The 24678-nt window shown below is 40.0% G+C and overlaps 1 non-coding gene across 1 annotated transcript; it reads right to left on the minus strand.

Annotated features, from left to right (window-relative positions):
- Positions 1–17214: 17214 nt before the first annotated feature.
- Positions 17215–17321, minus strand: LOC141644788 (small nucleolar RNA R71). The gene has a single exon (XR_012544395.1). It is a non-coding gene; the product is annotated as a small nucleolar RNA R71 (small nucleolar RNA).
- Positions 17322–24678: the final 7357 nt, after the last annotated feature.

Below are 24678 nucleotides of genomic sequence, written 5' to 3' on the forward strand. Positions count from 1 at the left end.
AGGTTGATTACATGTGAAGGCATACAATATGATACAAGGAATACAATAAATACAATAAAGAAAATTATAATAAAGAAAATCACAATAATTACATTGGATTAATGATTTATGTCGAAAATACTTTTAAAATGGATAATTTGAGAAAGAATAAATTAATAAATTATCGAACAGGAATTAGGGTGATAATACGAGTAGTAGTTAATTAATACGTAATTAAATAAACTAAGTCAAGACAACACGGGAATTCAGAGACAGAAATCAACCAAGAAGAGGCGCAGCAGAGCTGCGCCCTCTGGAAGAGGCGCAGCAGTTGCTGCGTCTGTTCCTTGGCTCAGTTCTGGCCGTGAAGCCGGAATTGCAAGTCGTTAACGTTCGTTGGTTAATTTAATGATTGATTAATGATATTTACTCGGATGGAAGTGATTAATAGGTTATTTACATATGATTAACGGTCATGAGAGCGATAAACATGGATGAAACTAACTAGAACGAATTAATTACATGGACGAATGATTGATTAGTGACATGAGTGAACAAAATAGGTTAAACATGATGAATTAATGACAAAAATGACGAATATGACAATAGACAGAGGAAAGTATATCAAAGATCGAATTCTAGAAACCCGATATGAACAAATCGAATTCCTACAACCCGGATTTGAGTCTAATGACGAAAACCCGCAAATACGAGATTATAGAGGATTTAAGTTGGATTTAATGACGAATTAAACGTGTGAAAGATGATGATTAATATACATGTGGAATTAGGATGCTATTATGTCAAAGAATTAACAACAAACAAACGAAAACAAATAAACACGAACGAATTACAGAGGACGAAGGAAGAAGAAAGGAAGCCGGAATTGCGGCAGCCTCACGAAGAGGCGCACCAGGAACTGCGCTCCTTCGAAGAGGCGCAGCAGTTGCTGCGTCTTTTCTCGACGGCCTGTCTTCTGGAAATCCGCAAAAAAGAGATTTTAAAGTACGGTTTTAGAAATCGGTTTTAATAAGTATTTTCGACATAAACCTTACACTAATGATGATACAAAAGTAATGAACAATAAATAAAAGAGAGATTTACACCCTCAGACTTACGTGTTTGACGAAACGAGAAGAACTAAGTTATCGATTAGTGATGCTCGACTCGAATGTAACGAAAGTGCCCTCGTAAGAGGAAAACGATTAGATTAATTAAGTACATTGATGTGGAGTTGGTCAAATTGGTCGGTCATGCAAACGAGGCTGGTACTCAGAAGGATCCGAGCTTACGTGGTCGAATGTTCAAGCACGTAGACGCCAAAAAGTAAGAACAAAGGTCTAGAATGCAAAGGGAGAAGAGAAGGGCGGACACTCGCGTGAGAAATATGAGGAGCGAAGGCTCCTATTTATACTAATCACGGAATTAGGGTTTAGGAAAGGAGAGAAAGATCCGGAAACAACCGACTTAGGTTAAACACGAAAACTTGGACAAAAGGAAAACCTTGAGGAAAAGGCGCAGCAGATGCTGCGTCCCTTGGAAGAGGCGCAAAGACTTGTCGCGTCCTTTCTCTCACGGGTTCCTCCTGCGCAAGAAAGCGCGTTTGACAACCTGTCGTATTTTAGGCATAACTTTCTCTACAAGACCCGGATTAAGGTGATTTCGGTGGCGTTGGAAAGCTAAAAGAAAGATCTAGAACTTTCTGTGAAATAGGCCTGACCCAACAAAGTGGTTATCACCTCGTAAAACGGGCCTAAAAGTTCGGGTTGTCATTTTAGCTAAATGAAATGCACATTTTGTAATGTAAACTTTTAGTTTAGCCTAATGTAGATACCCAGTATCTGCTGAGACTCCAACAAACACCCGATGATTATCAGACTACAACATGTTTTGGGATCGCAGCGTTTGATCGACAGTTTGTGTACAACTTTACGTCGGAAAACTTAAAACGATTTTGAAAACAAAACATTTCAAAATATTTCAAAAATACCTGGAGTGTTTAATGCACAACGACGGGGTCGCGATGACACTAAAAACCTGCAATGCAAAAAACAAGGGGCAATCCCGCCCCAAACCATTCACAAAAAAACAACACAAAACGACTCGCCCCTCTTTTCAAGCAAAAGGCGAATCAAAACAACAAAAACGGCATTTCAAGACCCATACAAGGTCTGCCAACAACCCAAAATACATGCCCGACACAATGGGGATTTTTCTACGGTTCAAAAAGGCAATTCATACGCTAATTTGAGCCCGAGCCGGTCAAAAATTCAAAAACGACCGCAAAAAGACAAACGTGATTTTATCACGCTCCAAGGTGACCTAAAATACCAATAAGGACAATTTGAAGGCAGACTGACTCAATTCAAGCCCAAACAAGCGCTTATTTTGTCAGACGTAAGACCGTCGCAAAAGGCAAAAATCCAATTTTGCCCACAAACATCCAATGAAGGTACTTAAATGGCAAACACGGGTTTTCCGAACTACAATGCAACCTAGTGGGATCCACTACCCAAGCAAATAAACTTGGCATTGTGAAATGAGACGGTTTCTCGCCTTAATCACGTTTTTCGAGCATAGGGAGCGGGAACGGGGACCAAAATGCAAACTAAAAGCACCCCTATACTCCTAAACAGGTTTCTAACCTAATGCAAACATCAATTTTACTCGAAATTGGCTCAAGCAGAAACGCCCAATTCGATTTTTAGGGCAAAATCCGCCCTAATTCAATCTAGCTAACAATCAACAAATTTGAAAGGATTCAAGAGGAAATACTTACCTTGAGATGACATTTGTTGACAATGGCACGGATGAAAGCAAGCTTGAAGATCCGTCAATGGCGATTTTGGGCGAAATTTCGAGGTTGAAGATGAATATTCATCCGCAACTCAACCTCGCGTCTTTTTTAACAGAAAATAGGGAAGCCGGCTTACATCGCCAGGTGGCTCGCGCCTAAACCAGGCCTCCCCTTTTCTTTTTCAGCGAAATTTGGGCTTTGGCCCAATTTCCCATGACAAATTCCAAATTTTCGTTGACGATATTGAATGTCGTCATTTCCTCGAAAGCAAACAAAAACAAATAGTGAAAATTTAAAACTCGCTATTTTCAAGCAAACGGCGATCAAAACCGCCAATTTCAATCAATGGTGAAAATTCCAAATTCACTATTTCTTTCAAATGTCAACGGCGGCACATAAACCGTCACTTCAATCAATAGTGAAGATTCGAAATTCACTATTTCCATCAAATGTCAACGGCGGCACATAAACCGTCAGTTCAATCAATAGTGAAAATTCCAAATTCACTATTTCTTTCAAAAGTCAACGGCGGCACATAAACCGTCACTTCAATCAATAGTGAAGATTCCAAATTCACTATTTCCATCAAATGTCAACGGCGGCACATAAACCGTCACTTCAAATGCTATAGCAAATTTAAAATTTGCTATTTCCTTTCAAAATTAAGACAAACGGCGATCAAAACCGCCACTACAAATTCCAAACCGAATGGTGAAAATTCCAAATTCACTATTCCCTCAAATGCCAGCAGGGGGGATTCCTCGCGGAACCCGCTCATTCCAAAAGCAGTGATAGTGAGAATCCATACTCACTATTTCCCCAGCGACATCACGAGTTAGCTACTTCCAAAACAAGCCCATTTGACGTGGCTGTTCCCATGGTCCATTAACCGACCTTTACCTTGGCTGGCGAGCCTTTGTCCGCAACCTTTCAAGGACACATCCCGAAGATGCCTCGGGTACATTTCCTTACCTTTTCAAGGACAGATCCCGAAGATGCCTCGGGTACATTTCCTTACCTTTTTCAAGGACAGATCCCGAAGATGCCTCGGGTACATTTCCTTACCTTTTCAAGGACAGATCCCGAAGATGCCTCGGGTACATTTTCTTACCGCGGCTGGCGAGCCTTACAACGCACCGCGGCTGGCGAGCCTTACAACGCACCGCGGCTGGCGAGCCTTACAACGCACCGCGGCTGGCGAACCTTACAACGCACCGCGGCTGGCGAGCCCTCCTCATATACGCACCACAGCTGGTGAGCATTTATCCGCAACCATGCAAGGACATATCCGAAGATGCCTCAGGTATGACTCCTTCTTATGGCTGGCGAGCCTTTGCACGTAGTCTAACGGACTTTAAACGACCCGCACGGACAGTCGACAGACTCTAAACTGTTCCCGACGATAGATCCCGGACTCATAACCTCGAGTCGTCTTGACGTCGCCCTTCCCGACGGCAGGTCTTTGGCCCGAATCCTTTCGAGCCGCCTCGACGTCGCTTAGGTCTTCAGGTTGTAATCTTCGATTGACCTGGGGACTCCACTTTGACTTTCGCCCTGTCCAAGCCTCAGTCAAAGTGGGGGCTCTGTAGATACCCAGTATCTGCTGAGACTCCAACAAACACCCGATAATTATCGGACTACAACATGTTTTGGGATCGCAGCGTTTGATCGACAGTTTGTGTACAACTTTACGTCGGAAAACTTAAAACGATTTCGAAAACAAAACATTTCAAAACATTTCAAAAATACCTGGAGTGTTTAATACACAACGACGGGGTCGCGATGACACCAACTAGAGTCAAAACCGACACCGACCAAAAACCGACTCGAAAATTAAAAATCCCGACTCCAACAACGAGTCAAACCGAGTCAAACACAAAAACAAAATATCTCAAGCCTTCTATGCTAAGTTTTCCCGGATTCATGAATGGTCAAGTACCAAACATGTGACTACAAAACCTAGGATAGAACAAATCATGATTGTGTTTGTTGTGATAGTGACAACACAACTCGAAGTGCCGCGACGTGGCTCGCGCCTCTTTGAGCAGCCCAGGTGGCCACGTCGCTCAAAACTCACAAAACCACTCATTCTCCTATAAATACCCCTCAAATGTCGCCCATTTGAGACTTATGCGAGTGTCCGCCCCCTCTTTTCTCCCTTAAAATTCTCGACTCGACTTCTAAAGTCACAACCCGACGCGTGTTTACGACCTACCGATCGTAAACACGAGCCTTACACATTGTTTGGTACCGTCATCGTGCATTAAACTACTTGTCCGACCACTTTGACCACTACACCATCACTAAACATTTAAAACACTCTTTTACTTACCAAAACGGTTTTAAACCGAGTTTTCTCCGATCAAACAAGTTGTTACACTTACGTCGGTCACTCGCCATAACCAAACATGTAAGTATGAGGGTGTAAAAATCCTCTTTTATTATGTTTTCATTCGTTTCATGACTTTAACATGCGAAAACATGCATAACATGAACCAAAACATGGAATAAACGAGCCAAAACTGATTTTTGGTCTGAGGCAGAAGCCCATTAGGTCGCCTACTGGCTCGCGCCTATATGGGGTGCCCAGACCAGAGATCAACCGTGTTTGTTCTCGTCATTTCCCTTAATCCATTTTTCATATTTGTAATCGGTTTTTACCATTTCAAGTATTTTCGAAACCTTTTTGTTTCATTTTACATGTTTTAACCATAAAGCATTTGTCACCCTTGGTTCTTTATACCATGACAGTTAAATACATGTTTCGGTGATAATATTTGGTTAATGACATTTAAAAGGTATTTTAAAGCCTTTTATTTCATTTCTTTACATTTTCCAAACAAACATATTAGTCACCAACACAAAGTCATCCTTGGTTCTATATACCATGTCGGATTTTAACCCGGGTACGATGATGAGTACCGACTAATCACATTCAAAATGGACTTAAAACAATTAGTCCATAATCATTTTCAAAACTATTCATGTCAAGCTTGTCAAGACCGAACCCGACACCGAATATTATCAAACAATGATGATTATTCGAGTCTAGTTCTTCAAATCAACAAATGTGGTCTAAACGATCCTTTCAAATCAAACCGGGTTCAAATACCCATTTTTAACACGTTTTATAACGTTTTCTAAATAGTCAGAACACGGCATACAGCCGTTGGCTAACCCGCGCCTCAAGCATGCCTTTTCTTTCTCATTTTCAAAACCAGAGGGAGGCCCCTTACACCGCCGGCTGGCTCGCGCCTCTTATAGCCGTCCGGTACAGGGCTTGTTCCCTTCCAGCATTAGTCTAGGATAATCCCGACTCCGGTTAACCCGGATATAGGACGGATCAGATGACTATTCAAACCATATTTGCCAAATGCCCTACTAAGACAAATGGATCATGTTATGCACCCTAAACCTAATACGATAAATGGATGTTTAATTTCCGTCTTGCATGCAAATCAATCATTAATCCAACTCGACATCTTATACTTGATACTTGGATTAAATCAAACCGACTTAGAAAGCTCTCACATGTTAGGTTTAAATCATTGGATGCGCATTCATGCATTTAAACCGTTTTATCAACTTTTGCATTCAACCAACCAAGATCGATCAGTAGAGGCCGCTAAACGCGGGCGGGATTGGGTGTCTGATTAAAGGGCTTCCCAATACGTACCTTCACCTCTTACTCAGAAACTTTGGATAGTGGACGACCTTATCCAGGGCGTACGAGAGTCATTCTAGAGATAGGATGCTAAAGAGGGACGATTTCCTTATCTTTAGTACCTATGTCAAAACGCTGCTTTGTGCTTCGATTTGACCGAGGTATAAAGTGGAATTCGAACGGGTTCCAGGCATCCCACAAATGCTTGGTGGCGACTTCGAACATCTCTAATCGTTTCGAGACCCTTACCGAGACGAAACCGACCGATCTAACACTACAAGAAAAACGCGGCTTACTGACGGACCTACCGACGGAAAAAAGAGGCCGTCAGAAAACACGGGTTACTGACGGATGTGTGATGGAAATTCCGTCAGTAAAGTTTCCTGACGGATATCCCGTCAGTATCTATTGGCGCGTTGACCAAGTCAAAGGCGCCAAAAGAACTGTGACGGAAATTCCGTCAGGAATCTTTTAATACTGACGGAAAATCCGTCAATGGTCTTTTTGCGCGTTAAATTGGATTACGGTGAAATCACTTACCCTATCGACGGAATATCCGTCAGTTTTTTCAAAAAACTGACGGAATATCCGTCACTTGGTCAATTATTAGTTGGTGGTAGTGTGTGACAGAGTGTCACAATAATTGACCTACTGAAGTATTGACAAAAATATACTTGATTTTAAAAAGTGGTTAATATATATGATTGACAAAAATATACTTGATTTTACTTGTTTCCATAATAATTTCAGGGTCAAGAGGCCACCCCCCACAAGATGTTCATGAAGACGAAGAAAAATAAGAAGGGCGAGTGGGTTAACCCTCGAGCGGCTGATGTTGAGGTAAATTCTTGAATTTAATTTAATATTTATTTTTATTACAAAGAACGATAATCTCTTTCTTATAAAGATAGGTATATATATATCATTTCTGACGATTTTCTATTTTTTCAAAGATGATTTCCAAGAGGAGATGAGGCAGCCATTGCCACACTGGGAGTCTCCGACGAGATTCGGGCCTACTACAAGGTCTGTAGGAGGATTTGACGAGAAGAACCTAGGATGTTTGGGACGGGACCTACGGGGGCCCAAATATGGTATGATCTTCCTCCTAACAAAGCTGGCCGACGGTCTTTATCTTATGCTCCTAGCATAATTTCACAGCTTTCCACCCAAATGAATGATGAGCGATCCGCTCGAGTTGCTCTTGAAAGACAAGGTTCGTGAACAGTCAAGAAATGGCGGCAATGAGAAAGGCTTGGGCTGATTTGCAAGCATCTCAACCCCCAAACACGTGTTCACAATTTACTCCACATAGACGGGATGACTTTGGGGGTGGTGATGACGGGTTTGGAGGTATTGGTGGTAGTTTTATTGACCCTATAAACACTTAGAGCCTTTAAGTTAGAGCCTTTAGGTTAGAGCCTTTAGGTTAGAACTTTAGTTTAGTTAGTATTGTCGTCTAGTAAGTATGAAAGACATGGTAAAACAATTCTCTGTTTAATTTGTAAGACAATGTACAAATTTGACTATGTTTTTATGTAAAACAATTTGCGTCCCCTTCTCTTTTGTTGTGTATTGATTCCCGCATTAGCGGTCGACGTGAAAATGGATTCCTGCTTGGCGGTCGACGATTGGATGTGTTTTGCAGGTTTTGTTTATATTGGAAACGATGCAAATAGGCATGGTGGTGGCAAAGCAGTCAGTATTTGAAACGATGCAAAAACGATCGTGGCCGGGCAAGCAGTCTTCTGTTTCATTTCGGTCGTTATTTAATACTTGACGGAAATTCCGTCAAGTAATATTAAAATACCGACGGAATTTCCGTCACTGCGTTTTCCTCCCCATTTTCCAGATTTAACTAGAAAGCGCCACGTGTCCCAAACCGACGGAATTTCCGTCAAGAAACCTAAAAAACCGACGGAAATTCCGTCACTACCCTCTGTTAATGTGATTTCAGAAACCTACGTGGAATGCCACGTGTCAGTCATAACTGACGGAAATTCCGTCAGTAATGCTAAACACTGACGGAAATTCCGTCACTATTGACCTATAAATAAGGACGGATTTTCCGTCACATATCCGTCAGTTTTTTGGAAGACTGACGGAAATTCCGTCAAGATCGGTATTTTCTCGACGAAATAAGTCGACCCTCGATTCGACGGAATTTCCGTCAGGAAAGGGAAATACCGACGGAAAAGCCGTCAGTATGGGCTTTATTTTTCCGTCAGTTTCCCGCGTTTTTCTTGTAGTGTAAAACGATCCGGTCGAAAGCACCTTTACGCCGCCGAGCGTGGCTTTCAAAAAGACCGCTGCCATTGTCCACAGATCGGCTGGGCATACGCAGGTGGGCCCATGTCCACACCTAATGAAGTGACATGAGACTCAAAATGAGACATAATCTCAACATTTTATGACATCCTAACCTTAGGTAGACAAGCACGTTGCTTTTGACTCGGGATTTGACGGTTTTAGGAAATGAAGACGGTTTTAGGCCCGGACTCCAAATGTACTCTAATTACTGCCAAAACAATCGTATCGGCACGTAGATGACAATTAAGAGGTAGACATAAATGTTTGAGCGATCACTTGACGATAAACTTACGAACTGTCACAAATCGTTCCGCGTACCAAACATGCGGTCCAATCATCACCGGGTAGTTTGCGGGAGGTGCAGAAATGAGGTGTCTACAAATATATATAAACTTTTTTTAAAGGTTTTAAAATTTCATTTTCTTTTCTAAATTTTTAGCACTTTCCCAAATATAATTTTTTTCTAAAAGAAAATATTATAATTCTATTATTTGTATTATTTTCCGTAATTTAATTATGTGTCGGTTAAATATTTTGTATTTATAGTATGAGATATTAATTCCACATGAGTTTTTGGGTAAGGGGGTTGATTTTCACGAGTCTTTTGCCAAAATAGCTATCTTATCTTTATTAATTCAGAAGACAATATTGCAATTGTGTGCTTCCACGTCATAATTTGCAGCATTTTTTTTTCAAAAATGCTAAAAGACATTATAATTAGTTTTTAAACTCTCTATATGTTACCAACTCATTTTAATTGATAACTATATAGCAAAAGAAGGGATAACATGAATAACGTCAATCTTATCTTTATTAATTCAGAAGACAATACTCAATCCAGGACGTGCCACGTTATTAATACAACCTCTTTTTTTTTTGGAAATTCATGTTATGGTGGGACCCGTTAGTGTGCAAAGTATTTATTTCTTCAGAATTCCGTCAATAAAAACATGCGACAAATTCCGCTTAGAACAAATACTATAAAATAATACTATAAAATAATTTTATACATTTCGAATAAATGAAATTAATGACATATAAGCGGTATGAATTACAAGTCGGAATAAATGAAACTAATTACAAATTATAGAATTTACATAATTTTACAAAAAAATTGAATAACAATAAAATTACATAATTACGAGAAGGATTTATATTTAATTACGGGATTGAATTATTACATATAATGCGAATAAATTACAGACATAATTTTTTAAAACAAGATAGTACGATTATTTTTATAAAAAAAAATCATGACAGAGTATTTTTACAGTTAAAAACTCGGCAACTTAACTACTAGCCGCGTACACCGAAAATGGTAGGTGACAATGATAGGCTACCGAGTAAATTTACTCTTCAACAAACGTCGAGAATGTTCATTTCCAGTTAGATCACTGATTTACATTAAACATGTAGATCACTGATATAGAACTATTAGATAATTATAATAGAAATGTAAAAATAAAATATTCATCAAAAAACATTCATACCGTCCTAAATACATACCCGTGTAATTTTGCACGGGTTTAAAACTAGTATAAGTGTAATATAATGTGTTTTTTATTTGTCCTATAATTTATTCTAACTATAAAACCCCACAATTTAAAATTTAGTATTTGATTTGGTAATTTTATTGTTTAGTCTACTTTAAATGGTCAAAATTTATTGTTTGTTGTGTTCTAGTGCTTAATACAATAAATTTATTTAACTTTTTTTCTTTTTTAAAATATTACATGATGATGTGACTTAATGAAATGCTCTTGAATACGGGAATGGTGAAATGTAGTACTTTTTGGGTGTGTTTGGATAGCAATAGTGGAGGGAAGGGGAGGAGAGAAGGGAAAGGGAGAGAAGGGAGGGGGAGGGGGAATGAGGTGTGGGTGTTTGGATACAATTTTCCTCCAAATCTTGCCTATGTTGGAGAGATTTTGATTAGGCTTGGAGGAGAGAAATTAAATCCCTCGAAATCTCTCCCCCTCCATTTCCCTCCACCCTCATTTGTTATCCAAATAAAGAATTTTAAATCTCCTACTCTCCCTCCCTTTCTTTTCCCTTCAAATCACTCAATCCAAACACACCCTTAGTTTGTCTTTTTAAATAAGGTTTTTTTTGTCAGAAACTACCTTTTATTTAGGGTCATTTGTGAACAACTACCTTTCATTTTATTTTTGGCTTTCAACTACCTTTCATTGCTTCATTTTGCGAAAGACTACCAAAAATCCACTTCCGGCGAAAAGAAGTTGACTTTCCGGCGTTGACTTACCATTTCATGTTGAATCTAACTCTTTACTTCATAACTCCAATAAACGATGATAAAGATTGATTTAACCCAACATTAATCACCTCAATTTGTCTATCTCTTACCAGAATCAAAGTCCTAATCACCGAAACAAAATCATCATTGATATTAATCTTAACATGGTAAATAATTCTTCAACAATAATGATTTATTATGGCCTTGTTGGCAAAAGTAACTCCTAGTGTTAACTATTCGAAAATAATCATGGATTCACTCTTAGGATCACTTGTGTGCTACTATCTCATTAGTTTTCGTATACCCACCATCTTATCATGAAGAGAGAAAGAATGTACTTTAATATGACTTAGATAGACAGTAGGTTGATGAATCATGAGTAGTATATAAGGTTGTTGAAATGTAAGGGTGAAGGTGAAAGTGGTAGTAAAGGTGACGACGGAGATGGAGATGGAGATTGAGATGGTTGATGCGTTGGTATTATTTTGAACAAATTTTTATAAGGTGTTGGGCATGGAGAGGAGATTTTTTGGATTTTGTTGGGTGAACAAAGGCTCTGAAAAAGGGAGAAAAGAGCAAGTCAATGCCGGGAAGTTGACTTTTTTTCGCCGGTAGTGTATTTTTTGTAGTGTTTCGCAAAATGAAAAAATGAAAGGTAGTTGAAAGCCAAAAGTAAAATGAAAGATAATTGTTAACAAATGACCCTAAATAAAAGGTAGTTTCTGACCAAAAACCCTTTTAAATATTTATAGATAGATTTGGTACTTAGGGTGCATAATTTGTTATCCTGATAGTCTTAAATAGCGACGATTTAATGCTTATCACGATGGTATATCCAACGAATACGTACAATCCAAGGGCCAATAATTGATAGTATGTTGGTTATTGCAACGAACCCGTACAATCCAGGAGCTAATAATTAATAGTAATCCGTAGTATGTTAGTTTAAACTTTTAATTAGGTTTGTGACCCGTGAAATTCACGGGTTTATCTGTTTTAATTTTCTTATTTTTATCTTTTTATTTATATTTGTCTGAACAATTAGTCGATCCATTAAAAAAATATAGTCTTGGAATACATAAAAGTTAGTCGATTAGTGTCTTATTTCTTTGACAACTTTGGTTTATTTTCAAAACTATATATTATACTTTAGTTGTTTATTTTGATTAATATAATAATAACATGTGGTTTAAAAAATAATAATTACCTTTAATAAGTCCAATAATTCATGATAAATGCTTAAGATTACCTTTTAATTAGATTGTATAGATTATGTACTAAATTTTCTATGTGAAAACTTTAATGTCCCTTTGTTATTTAGGCCAATAACGTTAGTACGTGAAGACGAAAGAGTAAATTAATCCATAATATTAAATTATTGATCCTTTTTTTTCTTTTTTTTTTTGAGAATAATAAATCTCAAAATGTAAGGAGTTAAGAAGATATATAATTATATGACTTTTTATCTTCTCAATCTTTTAATTCTCATAAATCATATTTTCTAATAGTAGCATAATTATGAAGTTTAATAAATGATAATCTTAATATATCGTTTATATCAATTTATCAAAAATCCTAAATTTTAATATTTTGCATAAAAGATAAAATGAGTTAAATGGTAGCCTACTACAAATCTCATTGCAATCTCATTTGTGTTAAAAGACATACACACAAGATAATATGACATGTACGCATAAGTATTGACAATAATTTACATTTAGCTATTATCAATACCAAAAGAGATTTTTTTGTCCAACTTGTTAATAAGATTGAGATCCTCGCAACTCCAATTTCATTCTATGAGACTTATTTCTCAAAGAAAAAAAAACGATGAATAAAAAAATAACACATACCCAAATAAAACATATAGTTGAAAGTTTTAGAAATAATAAAAAAAAGGTTATTTCATAACAATAATCCATCATATTGGTGGTCGGCAATAATCACTCCATCCTATCAATAATCTCAATTAAATCCAACCTAAACACCATATCTTCTAATAACGAACCAGCTGATATTTTGTGATGTTTATGTGTATCAAATAAATCAAGTTCTTGATTCATCACTTGAGAATATTACACATAAACTTCACATATACCAGCTAGGTTGTCCAAAAACTATCAAATATTCCAACATAAACTTCAAAAAATATCAGTTTGTTCGTAATTAGAAGGTATGATGCTTATGTTGAATTTAATTGGGATTATTTATAGGATGAAGTGATTATTGCAGAACACCAATAGGATGGATTATTGTTATAAAATAACCCAAAAAAAATTATGAACCTAAAAACAATTACTCATTCACATTCATGTTGTCGATCTTGTAATTAGCTTATAACATAGTATTGAGTGTAATGGAGGGAGTACTTGTTTAAGCAATTATTAGGGCTGAGCAAAATTATACGATACGGTTTTATTATATATATATCCGATACGCTATACGAATTTAGTTATACGGATTTCCGGATATCCGATACGGTTCTTTAAAAACCGTATCGGATAAGGATCGGCAAAATATGAAACCGGATATACGGTGTCCGATACGGTTGCATTTTTTCTAGAATGAAATATTAAAATATATATATAAATCACAAAATATTCAATATGTTGGTGATTAAACCTTATTAGTATTAAAATTTATAAATCATTTACACTTATAACTTTCTAAAACACTTTTAAGTTACTAAAAAAACCAACAATCACCCATAGAAAAGAAAAAAAAAATATTAAATTACATAAGTGAGGCTGAAAACCGGATACTGGATATACGGTTTCCGGATATACGGAAAAACCGGATATACGGAAAAACCTTATTGGATAAGGAAACTAAAAAAGGAGATTTAAAAAACCGGATATCCGATACGGTTTCCAAAACCGTATCGGATATCCGGTTTTACTCACCCCTAGCAATTATAGTCTTTCTCTTCTTCATATAGTCTTCTTTTTCCAATTAACTATCCATACAAAAAAAAAATCCACTGAGTGATTAATAACAAATAAAATGGTGGAATTTGATTTATGTAATATTAACCTTATCGTTATTAGTTTAAGTTTCTCTTAAATAAGGTAAGAAATCGGCATTGAATTACAAAGATATAAGTAAATTTACCTTTGAATTGTTCAACTCCACAAATATTTTTTTTTGAGGGTAACTCCACAAATATTGGTAGCCTCTAAATGAAAACAAAATTACATATATATTAAGGTTAAAATGTGAAGATTATTTCAAACCAATAGAACTTAAAAATAAATAAATAAATTATTAATTTAAAACCTTAATACATTTACCTTGATGTTGATACAATGATAAGAAAGATTATTGATACATACATACAATTATTTTGGCAATAGGGGTAAAAAAAATTTGGCTTGAATTTTGGCTCACAATGTTGCCTTCCATAAAACATTTATATAGCCAATGAGGATGCATTTTATGACTTTTAGACTTTTTTTTATTATTATTATTATCAAAGTGATATACACTTATTTTACTTCCAAATCCCTCTTTCTTTTTATGCATACCGACTCGTATCGAGTCGGTTTCGGGTGTTTTTCCTTGCATTTTGTGCCCAACGCCCGTACTTGTTACCTTGTGTGTCCTTTTGTAGGAAACGGCCCAAGTATGGAGGAATTGGGGCAAGAAAGGCACCCCATTGCCTTTACATGAAGAAGAGGTGAAAAATGAAGAAGAGTGTGTTTTGCCGGTCCACCGGCAGCCGGTCTAGCCACCGGCAAAACACATCCCCAGGAATTACTTGAGAAGTTGAAGGAAAGCTGAAGAGAGTGCTTTGCCAAGGCAGCAAGCAACCGCCCACCGGTAAAGCACAAAGAATTGGAATTAAAGGAAGAATTGGAGGAAAAACAAGCTTGGCCTCGCCGCCGGTAGAGCACCGGCAAGAAACCGCCAACCTAAGCATTTCACACATCAGAGATAAGAAGAAGTCTGAAGAAGGTGTTTTGCCGGCAGGCGCAAGAGCCGCCCACCAAGCAAAACACGATGTCACTATTTTTAAAACCTGCACGGTTTTGCGGTAGGACCACCATTGCACGGTGGACCGGCAAAACGCAGCTGCACGGGATTTGGCTTTTCTTCCTCTTTTCTTCCTAATCTTATACAAGCCTATAAATACCCCTCTCCTTAAACCCTTGGACACACAACCCTAGATCTAAGAATATTTCCCTTTCAAGTTTAAAACTTTGCTAATCCTTTTGCTAATCATTCCTTAATTAGAGTAGTAATTCAATCAATTTGTGATTGAATTTGGGTTGTAAGAAGAAGATTGAAAGTTTATACTTATTTATTCTATCATTCTTCCTTTCTTGCTTCTTGATTGGTATTATTTCTTTCCTTATTTCCATTTGTTTACATTTTGTTCTTCCTTCAAGTTTATTTGATTGTTTATGTTAAAATTGTTGTTGTTGTTTGTTTGTTGTTCTTGTTTTCATCATTGTTCATCTTTTCATTGTTCATCTTTGCTTTGATTCTCTTTCATTTGTTCATCCTTGGTTAGTTGTCCTCAAAGACTTAATCTTTGAGTGGATTTGGTTAAAGATTGTGTCTTTTAGTTTAATAAACCTTGTTATTAGATTAATATCACTTTTCCTCCTAATTATTGTTGATTTGTTGCATGCTTAGTAGTAAGATTTATCTCCTCACCATGTTTGTGACCAAAGTTTCCATCTTTATTGTTTATTTTGCAATTAGAACCATGAGTAGTGAGTAGTCTCCTTCTAGGACTCGGTTTGACCCAATATGGGTAATTTCACTAACTAATCATTATTAGGCTAATTTTGGGGAAAATTGGTTAGGGTAGTCTTGGGGAATTTTCATGCTTAAGGTTTGGTTTCCGGGTAGTGTCGGCTTTTGACCCTTGCCACACCAACGGAAGTTGGTTAGGTTGTTAGTCGAGTATTTGGGGACCGACCCTTGTCACCAACTAAGGTTGAGACCGGAAGGGAGAACCGAGGGAGGGTGCCCCTAGGCTAGTGTTTGAAATCGACCTCCGGAAGGGGGAGTGGGATGACCCGGAATATGATGAGGGCTTAATGACCTTGACCATTTACTTGACCTCCTTGGGAAAATGCATGTTCTTGGGGTTGTTGGGTTTTGAGTTAGGGAGACCGGCTTTCGAACCCGGGAGGGGGTTAGCCGGGAGTAGCTAGTGTCCTAGTGCGAGACCGGAAGGGAGGTTCTAGGCGAATTAGAGCCATCTCCCCCTTACCTTTCTACCCCTTTTGATTAGCCGAGACGGTTAGTATGTGGAATTACTCATGTTCATGGTCGGACCGAGTTCTAGTCTTTCTCTTTATTTGATTTATCCTTTACTTTTAGATTGCTTTTATCTTACCTTGTCTTTAGTCTTTAAATTTGATAGTTTAGTGCTAGTTTGTTACTACCCTCTTTATTATTTATCGACTTAGCTAAACCGGTGAATTAGAACGATTAGTACTCCACCTACTCCTTGTGGGATCGACCCTTTTAAGTGTACAACGATAAAATCGTGCACTTGCGAGGTTTGACTTGAGACCATCAAGTTTTTGGCGCCGTTGCCGGGGAGTACGGCTTGATATTAATCGTTTTTGTTCTAGTTTAGACTAAGTCCTTTGTTACTAATCCTTTCTTTAAGGTGCTTAGGTCTTTTGCATGAGTAGGCGACGAAGACGAGGTCAACCGATATATCCTATTGATCTTGAAATTGAAGCTACGGCAAGAAGATTTAATTCTCTAAGAAGAAGGGGTTTACTTGATATTCCACCGATTGAAGAAGTTAATCACCAACAAGCTACCGAAGTGTTTGAAAATCCTTTTGGGGTTTTAGAAGAAGAGCCTAACACCATGGGTGATCCGGTTCCGATAAGAGACACTATGGCTCCTAAGCACATAGTCAATCCAAGCATCCAAAGGCCACGAATTCAAGCTAACAACTTTGAGATTAAAAATGCCTTGCTCAACCTTGTTCAAGACAACCAATTTGGAGGAGGTCCCTTGGAGAACCCAAATGATCATCTAAATGATTTCCTTGAAAATTGTGATATGTACAAATCAAATGGGGTTTCCGATGACGCGGTTCGCCTTAGGTTGTTCCCCCGTTCTCTTAGGGGTTCGGCCAAGGATTGGTTGAAGAATTGTGACCCGGATTCCTTCAAGACATGGGATGAGTTGGCTTCGGCATTTTTGAACAAATATTTCCCACCCTCAAGAACGGCCAAAGTCAAGAGTGAATTACAAAGCTTTACTCAAGAAGAGGATGAGACCTTATATGAGGCATGGGAACGGTACAAGAAGCTCCAACGGTTATGCCCACACCATGGCATCTCCGAAGCCGAGCTAGTGAACAATTTCTACAAAGGGTTGACTCAAGACCTTAGGCTTTCATTGGATGCGGGATCGGGGAAAGGTGCCTTAGACATTTTGGGGCATAAAGCGGCAAAGGAACTAATTGAGGAGATGGCCTCAAGAACTATGGAATGGGGAAGTGATAGGCAAATGAGGAAGGGCAAGAGCAAGGATTCTAATTCGGTTTTGAATGTGGAGGTAAAGGGTATGCTAGATGAACTCACCCAACAAGTTGCTTTGCTAAATTCAAAACCTAAAGGCTCCGATATGAGGCAAGTCTTATCTTGTGAGTTGTGTGGTGAACAAGGGCATACTCCCATTGGGTGTCCCTTGATTGCACCCCTAGGTGAGGAATGTTATGAGCAAGTAAATGGGATTTGGGAGTCAACTAGTGCAAGACAAGGGTTCAACAATAATAACAACAACCAATTTGTCAATGGAAAAAGAACTCACCCTTTCTTATCTTATGCTTCACAAAACATTCAAAATCCCACAACTTCCCAACCTCAACAACAACCAAGGTTCAATCAAAACTCTCAATTCCAAAGACAAATTCCACCCGGTTTCCAAGGAAAACAATTCATCACCCAAAACCAACAACCATTTGGAGGTTTCAAGGGGCAAAATTTCAATCAACAACAAACCCAAAATTTCCAACCACAAAACCAAAACTTCCAAACCCCTCAAAAACCATCTTGGGAACAAGCTTTTGAACAATTGGTTATTGCAAATCAAAAATCCGACTCAAAGCTTGATAACCACATTGCCACACAAAGCCGGGTGAATGATGAAATACGGGCATCACAAAAGGCTACGGAAACTCATGTGGCCCAAATTTCTCAACAATTGAGTCAATTGGCTCAAAATCCGGGGAAGTTTCCGGGTAATACGGTTAACCCAAGGGAGATGAACGCGGTATTTTTGAGGAGTGGGAAGCAATTGGAGGAGGTTGAGAAATCTCCTAAGTGGAAGAGAAAGAGGGTGACTAATGAAGTTGTGAAAGAGCACCCGGTTGAAATTGTGAGAGATGATGAAATTGTGGTGGAGAAGTCTAAGGAGGTGGAGATGGTTGATCCTCCAAAGCAAGATGAGCCTATTGCAACTAAGGCCAAAAAATGTACTCCACCACCAAGGGAGTATGTAGCACCGGTACCCTTTCCACAAAGGCTTGCAAGGCCTAGAATTGAAAAGAAATATGAGAAGTTTGTTGAGATCTTGAAGGGAATGAATGTGACTATTCCTTTCCTTGATATGATTACCGAAATTCCATCTTATGGCAAGTTTCTTAAAGAACTTGTCACCTTGAAGAAGAAGAATGGAGAGGTGAAAACCATCAACCTCTCCAAGGAATGTAGTGCTATACTCACTCACACCAACAAGCTTCCTAACAAGTTAGAAGATCCGGGGAGTTTCTCTATCCCTTGTTCTATCCAAGGGGTGGCTATTAAAAGAGCTTTGTGTGATTTGGGGGCTAGTGTGAGCCTCATGCCACTTTCAATCTTCAAGAGGCTTGATTTGGGAGATTTGAAACCTACTAGAGTTTCACTTCAACTTGCCGATCGGTCGGTCAAATTTCCCATTGGTGTGATTGAAGATGTACCCTTGGTAGTTGGGAAGCTTGTCATACCATGTGATTTCTTTGTTATGGATATCTTGGGAGGATTACAATGTGCCTATTATTTTAGGCCGACCTTGTCTTGCTACCGGCGGAGCTATGATCGATGTAAAGAGTGGCAAGTTGTCTTTACAAGTGGGTGAAGATAGAGTGGAATTTGAACTCCACAAGTCCATGGAAGCTCCTTCTCTAGGTGACACTTGTTGCATTGTTGACATTCTTGAGAATCCCATGGAGGAGCATGACCCGAAAGCTTCATCTATGGATCCTTTGGAAACTTGTCTTGTTAGTGGGTATGAAGTCGATGACAAAGATGTTGAGACTCTTGCATATGTATGGATGTTGGATTCGGCTCCTATTCACGAACAAGCTCCCAAATTTGAAATGTTGGAAGTCGGTAAGAAGGAGGAGAGTTCCACGCCTCCTCCTACGGTTGAACTTAAACCTCTTCCCTCTTCTTTGAAGTATGAATTTCTAGGAGACAATTCCACTTTTCCCGTCATCATCAATAGCGCACTTGATGACACCCAAACCTCAAAACTCATTTCTTTGCTCAAAAGGTTCAAGGGTGTCCTTGGGTACACTATTGGTGACCTCAAGGGGATTAGTCCCTCTTTGTGTACTCATAAAATTCTTCTTGAAAATGAGGATGCATCCTCAATTGAGCCACAAAGAAGGCTTAACCCCATCATGAAAGAGGTTGTAAGGAAAGAAGTCCTTAAGCTACTTGACGCGGGCATTATTTATCCTATTTCGGATAGTAGGTGGGTAAGCCCGGTTCATGTAGTTCCCAAAAACGGAGGCATGATGGTAGTGCGAAATGACAAGAATGAATTGATTCCTACAAGAACGGTAACCGGGTGGAGGATGTGCGTGGACTATAGGAAGTTGAACAAATCCACCCGGAAGGATCACTTTCCCTTACCGTTCATGGATCAAATGCTAGAAAGATTAGCTCAACACAACTATTTTTGCTTCTTGGATGGCTATTCGGGATTTTTCCAAATCCCAATCCATCCAAGTGACCAAGAGAAGACCACCTTTACTTGCCCATTCGGCACCTATGCATATAGGAGGATGCCGTTTGGGCTATGTAATGCTCCCTCTACCTTTCAAAGAGCTATGATGTCAATTTTCTCCGATTTCATTGAACAAGAAATGGAAGTTTTCATGGATGATTTCTCGGTTGTTGGGAAAAGTTTTGAAAATTGTTTGATGAATTTGGAGAAAGTTTTGAGTAAATGTCAAGAGTCTAACCTTGTGCTTAATTGGGAGAAGTGCCATTTCATGGTACAAGAAGGTGTTGTGTTGGGACACATAGTGTCCAACCGAGGAATTGAAGTTGATAAGGCTAAGATAGAGGTCATAGCTAGTCTCACACCTCCCACCAATGTTAAGGGGGTGAGAAGTTTCCTTGGTCATGCGGGCTTTTATCGCCGCTTCATCAAGGACTTCTCTAAGATTGCGAGACCTTTGACCGAGTTGTTAGCCAAAGATACTCCTTTTGTGTTCTCTAACCGTTGTCTTGATGCTTTCAATAGGTTAAAGGAAGCTTTGACAAGTGCCCCAATTATACAACCTCCGGATTGGAGCTTGCCGTTTGAGTTGATGTGTGATGCGAGCGATCATGCCTTGGGCGCGGTATTAGGCCAAAGGAAGGATGGAAAGGTGCATGCAATTCATTATGCAAGCAAAACTTTAGATGATGCTCAAACAAATTACTCAACAACGGAAAAGGAGCTCTTAGCCGTGGTTTTTGCAATGGAGAAGTTAGGACCTACTTGGTGGGAGCTAAGGTTATTGTGTTCACCGATCATGTTGCTTTGAGACACTTGCTCATCAAGAAAGAGTCCAAGCCTCGATTGATTAGATGGATACTTCTTCTCCAAGAGTTTGACATGGAGATTAGAGACAAGAAAGGAGTTGAAAATGTGGTGGCCGATCATCTATCCCGGCTAACCAACCTCAATGTTGACAATGGGCTTCCTATCAACGATTATTTGCCCGATGACCACTTGTTGTCCCTAAGTTTGGGTGAAGCACCGTGGTATGCGGATATAGTGAATTATTTGGTCTCCGGAATAATACCACACGACTATGACTATCACAAGAAAAAGAAATTCTTCCATGATGTGAGGCAATATTATTGGGATGACCCATGTTTGTACAAGTCTTGTGCCGATGGGATGATAAGAAGGTGTGTTCCAAGAGAGGAAGCTACCTCCATTATGAGCCATTGCCATGACTTGCCTTGTGGTGGCCATGCAAGCTCCAAGAAGACGGCCGCTAAAGTGCTTCAATGTGGTTTCTTTTGGCCCTCTCTATTCCGTGACGTTGCCTTTTATGTTAAAGGATGTGACAAATGCCAAAGGAGTGGGAACATCACAAGGAAGCATGAAATGCCCATGAATTTCATGCTTGAGGTTGAGCTCTTTGATGTGTGGGGGATAGATTATCAAGGTCCCTTCCCATCCTCATTCGGCAATGAGTACATTCTTGTGGCGGTCGACTACGTTAGCAAATGGGTTGAGGCGATCCCGACTAAGACTTGTGATGCCAAGGAAGTGATCAAGCTACTTCAAAAGGTCATCTTTCCTAGGTTTGGGGTCCCGAGAGTCCTAATTAGCGATCGTGGTACTCATTTCGGAGAGAGAGCATTGGAAGCTTTCTTTGAAAAAGTATGGAGTGCAACAAAGGAAGAGTCTTGCCTACCATCCTCAAGCTAATGGGCAAGCCGAGATTTCCAACCGAGAGTTGAAGACCATACTTGAGAGAACCGTGAACAAGTCAAGAAAAGATTGGTCCTTGAAAATTGATGATGCTTTGTGGGCTTACCGGACGGCCTTCAAAACACCTATCGGTACCTCACCATTCCGATTGGTGTATGGCAAGGCTTGTCATTTGCCGGTTGAACTTGAACATAAGGCATATTGGGCCATCAAGCATCTCAACTATGACTTGAAGACGGCCGGTGAGAAGAGACTTCTCGATTTGAATGAATTGGAAGAATTTAGGCTAGAAGCCTATGAGAATGCCAAGTTGTACAAGGAACGAACGAAAAGATTTCATGACAAGCACATAATTAGAAGGGAGTTCAAGGAGGGGGAATTGGTTCTTCTATACGATACCCGTTTGAAGTTCTTTTCCGGAAAATTGAGGTCGAAGTGGACCGGACCCTTCACCGTGGTCCGATCTTTCCCTCATGGGGCGGTGGAGATAAGTCAAGGAGACCGAACTTTCAAAGTGAATGGTCAAAGACTAAAGCATTATCATGTTGGTAATCCCGTCCAAAAGGAAATGAAGACCCTTGAAACCTTTCTAGTGAATTAAGGTTCTTTTCCGTCCTCATCATGAAAATTTGTTGGCTTGTTTACTTGGTCGAGCCTACGACATTAAACAAGGGCGCTACATGGGAGGCAACCCATGCATCTTTGTAATTAACTTGCATTCTAGGCTAGTAGTGAGAAATTTGGAATCGTATTTTGTCTATTTGGATTGGTGACGGAGGTCGCTTTTGAAGAACACAAGTATTTATTTTCGTTGACCCGAAATCCCGGCATCATGCGTCGGAGTAGCTGCGGAAAACAAGAATCCCGGGGTCAATGAAAAAGCTCAAAGTTGAGTTGAAGAAAAACTGAGCAAATTTGAAGAACACAATGAAAAATGGCTGTGTGTTGTGTTTTGCCGGTGGACCGGCAGCCGGTTGGTCCACCGGCAGCGAGACCAAACAAGATTTTTTGGAAATTAAAGAAGTGTTGTGTTTTGCCGGTAGGCCGGCAGCCGGCTCACCGGCACAACACACCTGGCAGGCAGAAAACACGAAGACTGGATGATTGAGAGTGTGTTTTGCCGGTAGGGCAAGAGCTCGGCTCACCGCATAACATACCTTTACGACTTAGAAAACTTTGAAATTTGGTGAAGAGGAGTGTTTTGCCGGTAGGCCGGCAACCGGCCCACCGGTAAAACACTCATGATCTGATGCTGGGAAGTTGATTTTTGAGTGAGGAGTGTGTTTTGCCGGTAGGCCGGCAGCCGGCTCACCGGCAGAACACACCTGTTAATTGGGAAATTTAATTATGAAGAGTGTTTTGCCGGTGGACCGGCAGCCGGTTGGTCCACCGGCAGCGAGACCAAAAATATCATAGAGAAATTCGAAGAAATTGAAAAGGGGGATGTGTGTTTTGCCGGCTGCCGGTTCGCCAACCGGCAAAACACACCCGCAGAATACAAAAAAAACCACGACTCACCCCTTTTCTCATTTCATTTCTTCTTTCTTCCTCCTTCACTCCTCCATAATTTTTCCCCCTTTTCAACCCTAACTCCATTAAAACTCAATCAAACTCCCTCTAACCTTCACCAATCAACTCCAATCATCAAGATGTCAGGAAGAAGAACAAGGGCCGACATAGCAAGGGACCAAGAAGCTTTGATTGCTCGGGCCGCAACCGATACATACCCCGATCCGGACTTTCCCACTGTCGAGTTTACCACACCTACTCAGAAGGGTAAGTTTATTCTCTTTAAAAATCGTCCCCTCACCCCTACTAAATTTCTTCATCATCCGTCTTTGTGTACCCTTGGGATTGCTGGGGAGACGGAAGCTTTGTTTACGGGGTGTGGTATGAGGGGCATATTTTCCATGCATGAATACACTTACCCCCGGATTACATGGGAATTTTTGAGTAGTCTTAAGATTACCAAGAGCCGGCAAACGGGGATGGTGGCCACTCTTAGTTTTAGACTAATGAACCGGGAACACAACATCACTTTGGGTCGGTTGGCTCAAATTTTTGGGCTGGAAAATGCGACATCGCACACCCCGCCCGCTGATTTTCACTATTTCCGTGTATGGAAGGCGATTTCGGGCCTTGATGATCAACCTGGGGTAAAAAGGCCCGCGATGAGTTGCCACAATCCCGTCATTCGGGTGTGGCATAGATGTATGAGGTGCACCGTTCTTGCGGTAGATGAGCCATGGGTGTTTAGGACCCACGAGCTTGAAATTTTGGGGTCCTACTTGTTCACTAAACCCACCCCCTTCCGAATTAATGTGGCTCACTACCTAGCCCTTAATCTATCCAAGATTGCTAGTTCTCCGGGGCATAGAACCCCGATACATGTGGGTGGCATGATCACCCGAATTGCCCGCAACATGGACCGTCCGGTTGACCTTTCCACGATGAATTGGATACCCGGGGACACTTACTTGACAAAGCACTACTTGACTACAAAGCTTGAGTGGCTCAAAGAGAACCCCAACGACGGCCTTGAATATTGGCAAATCAATCACAAGAACTCCATCCGGCTTCCAAATGTTACCGCGGTAAAAATTGAAAAGGACAAAGAGTCTTATCTCCTTGATATTGAAGAAGAGCCTCCCACCGACCAACCTCCTCCCACTATTCCACGGGTTTATTCTAGAGACCGTAGACGCGACACTCCCTCCTCCCTACGATACGCCGCACCTCAAACGCATCAACCTCCACCGTGGCACTTTCAACAAGGTGAGGCGTCCTCCTCGACCCCACCTCCCTTGCCACCTTCCCTCACCGAGTGGATGGACATTGCCACGGCAAAAGCCGCTAGTGAGAGGGACGTTTTGGGGAGAAAGTTGGACCGGATATATTATGATCAAGCTACCGGTACTTATCCCATCTATGATGATTTTTGTCGTCGGGAATACGTGGGTTATGAGCACCCTCACCCCTCCTACTTCACTT

Source organism: Silene latifolia, chromosome 2 (genome assembly GCF_048544455.1).
Source record: "Silene latifolia isolate original U9 population chromosome 2, ASM4854445v1, whole genome shotgun sequence".
Classification (NCBI taxonomy): Eukaryota; Viridiplantae; Streptophyta; class Magnoliopsida; order Caryophyllales; family Caryophyllaceae; genus Silene; species Silene latifolia.